Source organism: Zea mays, chromosome 6, assembly GCF_902167145.1.
Source record: "Zea mays cultivar B73 chromosome 6, Zm-B73-REFERENCE-NAM-5.0, whole genome shotgun sequence".
Classification (NCBI taxonomy): Eukaryota; Viridiplantae; Streptophyta; class Magnoliopsida; order Poales; family Poaceae; genus Zea; species Zea mays.
Window position 1 is genome coordinate 11,940,391 of NC_050101.1, and position 11,920 is coordinate 11,952,310.

Genomic DNA, 11,920 nt, shown 5'->3' on the forward strand with positions numbered 1-11,920 from the left:
ACCCCTAATTATGGTCCCCGACAAATCCCGAGTTAAGTGAGCGCGAGCATGTCGCACCGTCTTAAGTCGTGGCCGACTTAAGCCGATTGCTCCGTTAGCAGGGCATAGTGGTCACCCCGAGTTAAGTAAGCGCGAGCATGTTGCACCGTCTTGAGTCGTTGCCGACTTAAGCCGATTGCTCTGTTAGCAGGGCATAGTGGTCACCCCGAGTTAAGTAAGCGCGAGCATGTTGCACCGTCTTGAGTCGTTGCTGACTTAAGCCGATTGCTCCGTTAGCAGGGCATAGTGGTCACCCCGAGTTAAGTAAGCGCGAGCATGTTGCACCGTCTTGAGTCGTTGCCGACTTAAGTCGATTGCTCCGTTAGCAGGGCATACTGGTCACCCCGAGTTAAGTAAGCGCGAGCATGTTGCACCGTCTTGAGTCGTTGCTGACTTTAAGCCGATTGCTCTGTTAGCAGGGCATAGTGGTCACCCCGAGTTAAGTAAGCGCGAGCATGTTGCACCGTCTTGAGTCGTTGCCGACTTAAGTCGATTGCTCCGTTAGCAGGGCATAGTGGTCACCCTGAGTTAAATAAGAATGTCGGTCGATCATGAACAAACTGAGTATTCTTGAAGCCTTTTTTATTGATGACATATTTCCCATTTTACAGAGTACATTATCGTCCCGATAGCTTTTGAAATACAGCTAGGGGTAAAACTTCCTGAGGTGTTCTATATTCCAGGAGTTCCCAATTTCTGTGCCGTCCATTTGAGTGAGACGATATGATCCCGGCCGAGTGACTTCTACTACTATGAATGGTCCTTCCCATAAGGGTGACAACTTGTGCCGTCCCTCCCCTGTTAGAATTCGGCGGAGGACGAGATCTCCCACTGAAAAGGATCGTCGTCGTACGGCCTTGTCGTGATAGCATCTCAGAGTTTGCTGGTATCGCGCTGATTGGATTACTGCGTTCAGCCGTTCTTCTTCGAGTACATCAATATCCTCCAGCCTAGTAGCTTCGGCTTCTGCTATGCTTTCAAAAACCAACCTTGGCACCCCAAACTTGAGATCAGCGGGTAATACTGCCTCTGACCCATAGACCATGAAGAAAGGAGTGTTTCCATGCAGAGCTCGGCTAGGTTGGGTTCTTAGGCTCCAAACGACGTAGGGCAACTCCCTTATCCATTTTCCCGCGAACTTTTCATTTTTATCGAAGACCTTTTTCCTGAGTGCCTCCAATATCATCCCGTTAGCTCATTCTACCTGCCCGTTGGCTCTTGGATGTGCTACCAAAGCATACTTGATCTGAATGCTCTTTTGTTCGCAGAAATCGAAGAACTCTGAACTTGTGAAGTTGGATCCCAGGTCAGTTATGATACTGTTCGGTATTCCGAATCTGAATATTATGTCTTATATGAATTCCATGGCCTTAGCTGAGGTTAAAGAAGCAATGGGTTTGAACTCTATCCATTTAGTGAATTTGTCGATTGCTACCAGTACATGAGTGTATCCTCCTTGAGCTTTCTTGAAAGGTCCAATCATATCCAGTCCCCAGCATGCGAATGGCCAAGTTACTGGTATGGTCTGCAGTTGCTGTGCTGGTAGATGTTGTTGCTTTGACAAGTACTGGCAAGCTTCGCACCTCTGAACTAACTCGGCTGCATCACTTTTCGCCGTCGGCCAATAGAATCCCGACCTGAAGACCTTCCCGACTAGTGTCCGGGATGCTGTGTGTATTCCACATTGTCCAGCATGGACCTCATCTAGAAGTCGCTTCCCAGTAGACGAGAGAATGCATTTCATGAGGACGCATGATGCACCCCTTCTGTATAGTGTCTCCCCAATGAGTGTGTAGTGAGCTGACTGTCTAGCGATGCGCTCGACTGCATTTTTGTCATCTGGTTCCTCTTTATTCTTTATATATCTGATGATCGGCCTTCTCCAGTCATCAGAGTCTGACTCTGGTTGATTCACGATATTACACTATTCTGCCTGATCCATTGAGATGCTTGGCTGTGGTATTTCTTGTACAAAGACTCCAGGTGGGACCTGAGTTCGACTGGATCCTAGCTTGGACAATACATCGGCTGCCGTGTTTCGATCTCTTTCTACATGATGAAATTCCAGACCTTCAAATTTATCTTCTAATTTTCGGACGGCAGTGCAGTACTTTCCCATTGAATTGCTCGAACAGTCCCATTCTTTGTTTATCTGGCTTATGACTACCAAAGAATCTCTGTATACCATCAGTCTCTTGATGCCTAATGATATAGCAATGTTCAGTCCATGGATCAGAGCTTCATACTCGGTCGCGTTGTTAGAGGCTGGAAATAGCAACTGGAGGGCATATTTGAGGTGCTCGCCTCCAGGTGCGGTGAAGAGAATTCCCGCGCCTGCTCCCTGCAGCTTCAGCAAGCCATCAAAATACATTCGCCATACTTCTGCAGTTTCTGGGTTATCTGGTACTTGTTGTTCAGTCCATTCTGATACGAAGTCAACCAACGCTTGAGTTTTGATGGCAGTGCGAGGTCGAAATTCGATGTCATGAGATCCCAGTTCACAAGCCCACTTGGCTATTCGGCCAATGGCTTCCTTGTTGTGAAGAATATCCCCTATTGGAAAACCAGTGACTACTATGACTTTGTGGTCGTCAAAGTAGTGACGTAGCTTGCGGGCAGTTAGAAGTACTGCATATAATAGCTTCTGAACTTGAGGATACTTTTTCTTTGAGGGACCCAGAACTTCACTGATGAAATAAACAGGATGTTGCACTGGGTAGGCATGTCCTTCTTCGGCTCGCTCGACTACCAACGCGGTGCTTACCACGTGAGTCGTGCAAGAGATATACAGCAGCAAATCTTCAGCTGGTTGAGTTGACGTGGCTCGCCGTGGCGGCTTCAGCACTGATGGTGTCGTCAAGAATTTTTTCAGTGCATCTAGGGCTTCCTGTGCTTCTGAAGTCCACTGAAACTTATCCACTTTCTTGAGTAGCTTGTAAAATGGTAAACCTTTTTCTCCCAGCCTGGATATGAATCTGCTCAGGGCTGCCATACATCCGGTAAGTCTCTGAACTTTCTTTTGTGATCGTGGTGCCTCCATTTTCATGATAGCTTCAATCTTATCCGGATTAGCTTCAATTCCCCGGTGGCTGACAATAAATCCGAGTAGCTTTCCTGCTGGTACCCCAAAGACACATTTTTTGGGATTAAGCTTCCATCGATATCGCCGTAGACTGTTGAAAACCAGCTGTAAGTCTTCGATGAAGTTTTTCGAGTTCTCCGTTTTGATTACCACATCATCTACATAGGCTTCCACACGCTTGCCCCAGTGATCGGCTAAGCATGTTTGAATGGCTCTCTGATAAGTCGCTCCAGCGTTTTTGAGGCCGAACGGCATGGAGGTATAGCAGAAAGCACCGAACGGAGTGATGAACGCTGTTTTTTCCTCGTCTTCCTTTGCCAAGCTAATCTGATGATATCCGGAGTAGCAATCCAGGAAAGACAGCACAGAACATCTAGCGGTGGAGTCTACCACCTAATCTATCCTAGGGAGCCCGAAGAGATCCTTTGGACAATGTTTGTTGAGATCCGTATAGTCGACGCACATGCGCCAATCCACTTTATTCTTTTTGAGTACAAGAACAGGGTTGGCTAACCACTCGGGATGTAACACCTCTCTAATAAACCCAGCCGCGACCAAGCGGGCCAGCTCAGCGCGAATGGCCTCTCTCTTGTCGGGCGTGAAGCGACGTAGTTTTTGCCGGATCGGCCTCGCCTGGGGATAGACCTTCAGTTTGTGCTCGGCCAGTTCTCTCGGGACTCCCAGCATATCCGCAGGTTGCCATGCGAATACGTCTCGGTTATCTTGCAGAAACTGGATGAGCGCGCCTTCCTATTTATCGTCCAGGCTGGAGCGGATGATGGCAGTCTTGCGCTCATCAGCGAACCCAAGGTTGATCCTTTTAGTTTCTTCAGTCGGCCGCATAGAGGTCGCGGCTTGAGCTTCATTTGCGGGTGTTGCAAGGTCTTCCTCAGGCTTAGAGTTTGCCTGCATCGAAGAAGTCGCCGATGGTTTGGTGGTGAGGGCCGCCTGGATGGCCACTCGGAAACATTCTGCGGTGCCTTGGAAATCAGCGCACACAATTATGATTCCTTGCGGTCCTGGCATCTTCAATATCATGTACGTGTAATGCGGAATGGCCATGAATTTTGCCAATCCGAGCCTCCTGATGATGGTGTTGAACCCGCAGTCAAAGTTCGCCACTTCGAACCTCAGGAACTCGGTTCTATAGTTCTCCGGAGTTCCGAAGGTGACGGGCATGTAGATGTGGCCCAGCGGGTATTCCCCTTCAGTCGGCACGATGCCGAAGAAAGGAGTATCTGACTCGTGGAGCTCTTTGAGGTGAACTCCCAAGCCTTGGAGCGTCCGGGGAAGGTGACGTTGATGCTGCTCCCTTCGTCCACTAATACCTTCTTCACCCTACTCTCTCGGATCACCGAATCGACGAGGAGCGGATATTTGCCGGGGTGGTCGAAGTTGAGCCATTGGTCTGCCCGAGTGAAGGTGATCGGGTGCTCTGACCATCGGTACAGAGCGGGAGGACCGGTGGTCGCCACCAATATCTAGCGATTGTTGAGCTTTTGTTGTCTCCTGTTCTCCTGCGATCCGTGTCCGCCGAAGATGACATTGACCTCCCCGTTGTAAAACCCGGTTTTAAGGGACAAAGCCGGGTGTATCTCATACATGCGCCAAAGAAGACAACATATATAATAACAGAGTGTATAGAGATAAATGTCATAAAACATCAGAGTATTTATTACATAGTGGAAGACTTATTACAAAATGAAATAATAAATATAAAACGAACTAAGGATCGTCGGCGCAAATGTCAACTGAGAAACGCCACCTAGATCAGATCATACTCCTCGCCTTATGGCTCCTCCTGAACCACCTGTTCTTCTCCTGTGGGGGGGTGTGAGACAGCAAGAGTGAGCTCACATACGTTCATCGCTCAACAAGTTGTGGGGAATAATGTGGCATGAACTCACCAAAGGTGGGAGTTCATGAAGTGTAAGGCTGATCAATGAAATAGAGGCTGAAGCTGAGCATTGCTTTTATAAGTTGATCAAAATTTTATTAGCAGTTACTAAGTGTAAGTGAATACCAAACCATAGTAATAATAAGTAAAAGTAATAATAAGATAATCCCAAATGCAATGAAATGACAGATTAAGTTTAAGTTCCATAAATTAATCATGTGAGTGTCCGAGCCGCTCATGACCGTGAGCACGGCTAGTATACCAGTTTTACACTCTGCAGAGGTTGCGCATCTTTACCCACAAGTCGTGTTACCCATTTGCCACGGAGTTGATCAGACTCCATACACCTCTACCGAGGAAGCGAGGCAGGGTACCACTACGAGGCCTTTACAAAGTTCCACTAGCTTCAGACTACCCGCTACAGTTTATAGGAAGCTCCAGTGCAGGGTTCTTGTCTGACCGCCATCGCAGCAAAATCAACCCAAGGACCTCCCTACACTGACCACTCCCCTACTGCCCTTGCCCCTTTCGGGTAAGGTAGCCTTCCACTAGCTTTCCTAGTTAATCAGCCAAGGGCGTCCCATTAAACCCTTGTGGTAGCACTGTTTTCCGGGTGGTTCTCCATGTTCCCATTAACATAATGATCTTATCATGAACATAAAATAATGAACAGATAATAGAAAGTGTAATCATGAGTCATAAATATCTTTATACCTAAATCCACATAAAGCAATAGCATGTACTACCCAAAAATTTAGTAGTAAAACCAGTGGTGAAACAAGGTATGAAGATAGTCAAATCTAGGGTAACCTATTGGGTCCCAGCAAAATTAACCTATGCAGATCATTATGATTAATAAGAACATGAATGGGTAAAAGGAGTGATCAAGGGCACAACTTGCCTTCCACGAGCTCCTACTCAGCTACTTCTACTTGTTGAGCCTCAGGTTCCACAGTGGCTTGCTCGTCTACTCGCATCAACACAATACATACATAGCATAGCATAAATTAACATTACACCAAACATATAAATAAAATACACAATAATAAACTAGACATTAAAATAAGATCATAGGAACTGGAATCATTAAATTTGGAGTTATATATTTTAAGTTATGGATTTTCTAATGTTTTATGTGCTTAATACAAGATTAAGTGAAAGAATAATTTTAATGTGTTTGTCATGTCAGAACAGAGGCACTAATGGGTAGACAATATTATTACAAAAATTTAGGAACTGGAACGGACCAATTTGGAGTTCCTATGCATTTTCTATGAATTATACAAATTATATGAATTGTTTTTATATTAAAAACTCATTTCCTAATTCATTTTCTTGATTTTATAACGCTCTGGACGGGGCCTCAATTCCAGGAAACAGCAGGGGTCTCGGTGCAAGTGTTTCCAAGACTCAGAAAATCCTGGCGTGGACGGCGGGTTCTATTATCTAAAAGTATAAGGTCTCTTTTGAATAAGTGCCGAAGCGAAGAGGTATGGGGTGATATAGGCCGTCGGATTAGAAATCCAAGGCCCAGATCAAATCCCGCCTTAAGTGAACCGGTACGCTTTGCCCACGGTTGGATCATGATCCAACGGCCCATGGAGCACCACGCCATCACTAAATCCGACTCGTACGCCCAAGATCCAACAATGCAGATCAAAGCTACGCCTATCAATACGTGGGCTAAATCCGGACCGTTCAGATCCGATCCAAGGGCCAGGATCGGATCACGATATTATAAACCCGCGAGCGCTCAGAGCCGTCCGATCTGGATTGATGGCCCAGATCCAATCCGTCGAAGGGGTATCCCTCTATCTAATCTGCACCGTTCAACGAGGATCGGACGATCAGGGTGTTTTCCCCCAATCCTCAGCTAGCGACGGCGGCGCCGCCCCGCACGCTCGGCGGAGCACGCCGGCGAGGTTTGCAATCGGCCGTTTCCGAGCGCTAAATACAAATTGGACCGAGCTACAAGTAGAGACAGGAAAGACGGACTGAAGGGTGGACTTAATACCTTGGTTTGGAACGGTGGCGGCACTGACCAGGCGATCACGCGGCCCGCGGCGGTTCCCTGGCGACGGCGAGCGATTCCCGCCCCCGAGAAGTGTAACACCCTAAAATTCAATTTTGTGAAGACAAAGAAAATTTCCCAAAGGTTTTAAATCAAAACTCCTCTCCTTAAAGATAATCATAATTTGGAAGTTTCTACTCCCAAAATGAATATGTTAAAAAAAATATTTATAATTAAAGATCCTCACATAAACTAAATTGCCTTTGGATTAGAATATATATAAGAATTAGGATTAAACTATTTCTTAACATATATAATCTACAATATAAATTTTATTTCCCTAGAATTAATAAGGTGTGGACTATTCTCTATTATATGATTGGAAGCCTGTCTGAAAGAACTAAAATAAAATAAATGTATAAAATTTGTTTTTGCACATCATGCTGAACTTCTATAGGTATATCTAAATTATGGTTTGAACTTCAAACTTGGGTTGATTGGAAATTCAAATAGAAAACAAAATAGAATAAAAGAAAAGAGAAAAGGAATAGCAAACCTGCGCATGGGCCGTTTTCCCCTCTGCTCGGCCCATTCCCAGGCTTTCCACCCGCGTGGCCAAAAAAACCAGCAGACTGCCGCGCCCCTGCGCCGACCGGCGGGGCCCACTGGCATCCACTCACCTCGCGCGCGCTCGGCTTCTCGCTGACTCGTGGCCCCCGCACGTCAGCACCATCTCCCACCTACCTACCGCCGAAATCTCCTCCGCGCCGTGCTCTCCGCGCATATTTCGCCGCGGCCGCTGCGGTTGTTGACCAACCGGTTGCTGGATGTTGTCCGCACCCAACCATGTCCCTGGCCCACTCGCCACCCTTGGTCCTCCCCGTTAAGCTCCGACAGGTTCTTCTCCTGTGTACAACGGCGGAGCGAATCTCGCGGATGCCGTGGCCAACAGGGCAGACTCCGCGCTCGGGCGCGTAGTATCCGGTTGGGCCGCTGCTCCCTGGGCTATAAAAGACGACCGTCGTGACCCCCCCCTCATCTCATCCACTTGTACCCACAGCCGTAAGCCCTAGCCTCCGTCGCCGCCCAGAAAAGAGATAGAGGGAGCCGCATCCGGGGAGTCTTCTCGTCCGTCACCGTTGAGCCTCGGAGTGCGGATTTGGTGACAAAGTGTTGTGCGCTGAACGTATTTGGCTGCTCAATTTCATCCGTGGGAGGTCGGTGGTGCGAAAATTCGTCGCCGGACTCAGCCACCGCCGCTGTGTCGCCCGCTCTCGCGGTCAGAGCTCGCTCTCGATCGATTCACAGGTAAACCGCCACCGTATCCCTTGCCTTAGTACCCTCAACGCGCTGCACCGGTGGATTAAAGGGGTAGGGTCGCCGGCGGGGTGGAATCTCTCACCGGACTTCACAACGCCGCCGTGGGAAGCACGGCGCGGCTGCGCCTGTGTATGGATTTGGGCATTTTGTGATCCGACCGCTGGGTCACACGGGGACGGTCCGGATTTAGCCCACGTATTGATAGGCGAAGCTTTGATCTGCATTGTTGGATCTCGGGCGTACGAGTCGGATTTAGTGATGGCGTGGTGCTCCGTGGGCCGTTGGATCATGATCCAACCGTGGGCAAGGCGTACCGTTTCGATCGGTGGATTGATCTAATCTGCGCCGTCTACGCATGATCCAACGGTCAACACTGCACGATACCGCTTCGTTGGCTGAATTACAAATGAGCCCTTCGGCTATTTGATAACTAACCCGCCGTCCTGTGGGTATTATTCACTGAGTCTGGTTTAAATTACCCGCTAGCCCCTGCAGTTTTTAGTATTCGAGGCCTAGTCCAGATAATTAATAAAACCAGGAAAATAGTTTAGAAAATAGTTTTTAGTACAAATTTAATTGCAGAAACTAGTTTAATTCATAGAAAATGCATATGAACTCCAAATTGGACCATTCCAGTTCCTATAATTTGGTAATATTATTATCTATTAAATAGTACCACTGTTTTTTACATGAAATACACATTTAAATCTATTTTCCACTTAATCTTATATTAAATGCATAAAACCTTAGAAAATCCATAACTTAAAATCTATACCTCCAAATTTAATGATTCCAGTTCCTGTGATCTTATTTTAATGTCTAGATTATTACTGTGTATTTTTTTATACATGCTTGGTGTAATGTTAATTTTGCCTATACAATGTTTGTTTGTATTGCTACGACTAGAGCGAGGACACGTGTCATCTGAAAAGCAAGTTGGTACCTGGATTCTCAAGTGCCAGGCAAGTTGTGCCCTTGATCACTTCTTTTTACCTACTCATGTTCTGATTAATCATAATGATCTGCATAGGTTAATTTTGATGGGACCCAATAGGTTACCCTAGTTTGTCTATCTTTATACCTTGTTTACCACTGAACTTTTTGGGTAGTACTTGCTAGTGCTTTATGTGGTTTTGGGTATGAAGATACATTATTCATGATCACACTTTTATTATCTGTTTATTATCACTGTTCATGATAAGATCATTATGTTAATTGGAACATGGAGAACCACCCGGGAAAACAGTGCTACCACAAGGGTTTAATGGGACGCCCTTGGCCGATTAATTAGGAAAGCTAGTGGAAGACTACCTTACCTGAAAGGGGCAAGGGCAGTAGGGGAGTGGTCAGTGTAGGGAGGCCCTCGGGAGGATTTTGCTGTGATGGCGGTCCTGCAAGGGATTCCTGGGGAGGCCCTCGGGAGGATTTCGCTGTGATGGCGGTCCTGCAAGGGATTCCTGGGGAGGCCCTCGGGAGGATTTTGCTGTGATGGCGGTCCTGCAAGGGATTCCTGCATTGGAGCTTCCTATAAACTGTAGCGGGTTTTCTGAAGCTAGTGGAACTTTGTAAAGGCCTCGTAGTGTTACCCTGCCTCGCCTCCTCGGTAGAGGTGTATGGGAAGTCGCGATCCCTTGGCAGATGGGTAACATGACTTGTGGGTAAAGATGCGCAACCTCTGCAGAGTGTAAAACTGGTATACTAGCCGTGCTCACGGTCATGAGCGGCTCGGACACTCACATGATTAAATTATGGAACTTAAACTCAATTTGTCATATGCATTGCATCGCAGGTGAGTTTGTTACTTTTGTTCTACTATTTAATTGGGTTGGTATTTACTTATACTTAGTAATTGCTAATAAAATTTTGACCAACTTTAAAAGCAATGCTCAGCTCTAACCATCCTCTTTGGTAAGCCTTACACTTCACGTGAGCTCCCACCTTTGGCGAGTTCATGCACATTATTCCCCACAACTTGTTGAGCGATGAACGTATGTGAGCTCACTCTTGCTGTCTCACATACACCACAGGTCAAGACCAGGTACTGCAGGATGATGCTCATGGAAGATGCTGCGATGAGTTCGTGAGTGGTCTAGGTCGTCGTCTCCCAGTCAACTTTGGGTTGCTGGACCGTTGTCTCCTTATAATGTAACTATTATTTGTATAGAACTCCTGTTATATATAAAGATGTGACATTCGATCCTGTGCCACTTTACATCATATGTGTGAGACTTGGTCCCAGCATACCTGGTGTTTTTGTTAGCGCCCGGGTTTTGGACCCCTAAAATCCGGGTGTTACAGAAGTGGTATCAGAGGAATGTTGACTGTAGGACGTAACCTAGATAGAACTGGACAACCATTGTCTACTTACCTTTGCTACTCTGATTCTTTCTAAACTTTTCTTAATCTTTTCTCATCTATTTCCGCGTTACTCTGATTATTCTTACCTTTTCTTTCTAAAGACAAATGTGGATTTCACACTTTGAAGTCCTGTGCCTAAAAGTGACCTTTAGGAATAGGAGACCTACTCTTAGGAAAAAAAAACAAAACTATTTTTTTTGTATCTATATGCTTGAAATGCTTGTTCTTATGATACTTGTTTGATTTGGATCTTTGATTGAGTGTGATGAGTTGTGGAGTAATGTCCACAATAACATCTGCATATACATATAAAAAAATGTTTATAAAAATAACTAGATAAACTAGATTATTCCCCTAAAAAAATATCTAGTATTCCGTATCTATCTCATCTTATCAGATTCTATCTTACCTTTGGACATTCACCTCATACAACTAGTTACCCTAGTCTTGACATAAAATATCTGGTCAAGCCCGACCAAAGAATCTTCAGTACATAACCAACTATTAGCCTATTCATTCTGCCTACCAAATGATTCCCTTGCAAAACTATCTTACGATATGCTTCTAACTTAGATGGTCAATACTAGGAGGGGTGGTGGAATTGATTTACCTCCTAATCGACACACTCGGCGGATATATAGACAACCCCAGCCACAGCCAGCAGAGATGAATCCTCCTAATCCTCCACCAGGCGGAGTTGACCCACTGATTGCAGCTCAAATGAGGATGATGCAGCAAATGGCTGACACTATGGCAGATATGCGCGCCCAAATGCAGCAAGAACGCCAGGAAATGCGCCAGGAAAGAGAGGATGCACGTCGGGAGATGCACCAAGAGCGGGAAGAGATACGCCAGGAGAGAAGGGTGCAACAACAGCAGCTGCAACAACAACTTCAACAACAGCAGCAACAGCAACAGGTGCCATTGCCTCCACCTCCACCACCAGTTCCACCCCGAGATAAGCATCGGGAATTCATGAGCCACAAACCACCAACCTTCTCCAACTCCACGGATCCACTACAAGCTGATGACTGGCTAAAGTCTATAGAGAAGATGCTCAACATAGCTCAGTGCTCGGACCGAGAGAAAGTACTCTACGCATCAGGTCGTCTCGCTGGTCCTGCTGCAGATTGGTGGGATGCGTACTGCGCTGCTCATGCTGCTGTCGATACAATTACCTGGGCAGAATTCTCCACACAATTCAGGAATTACC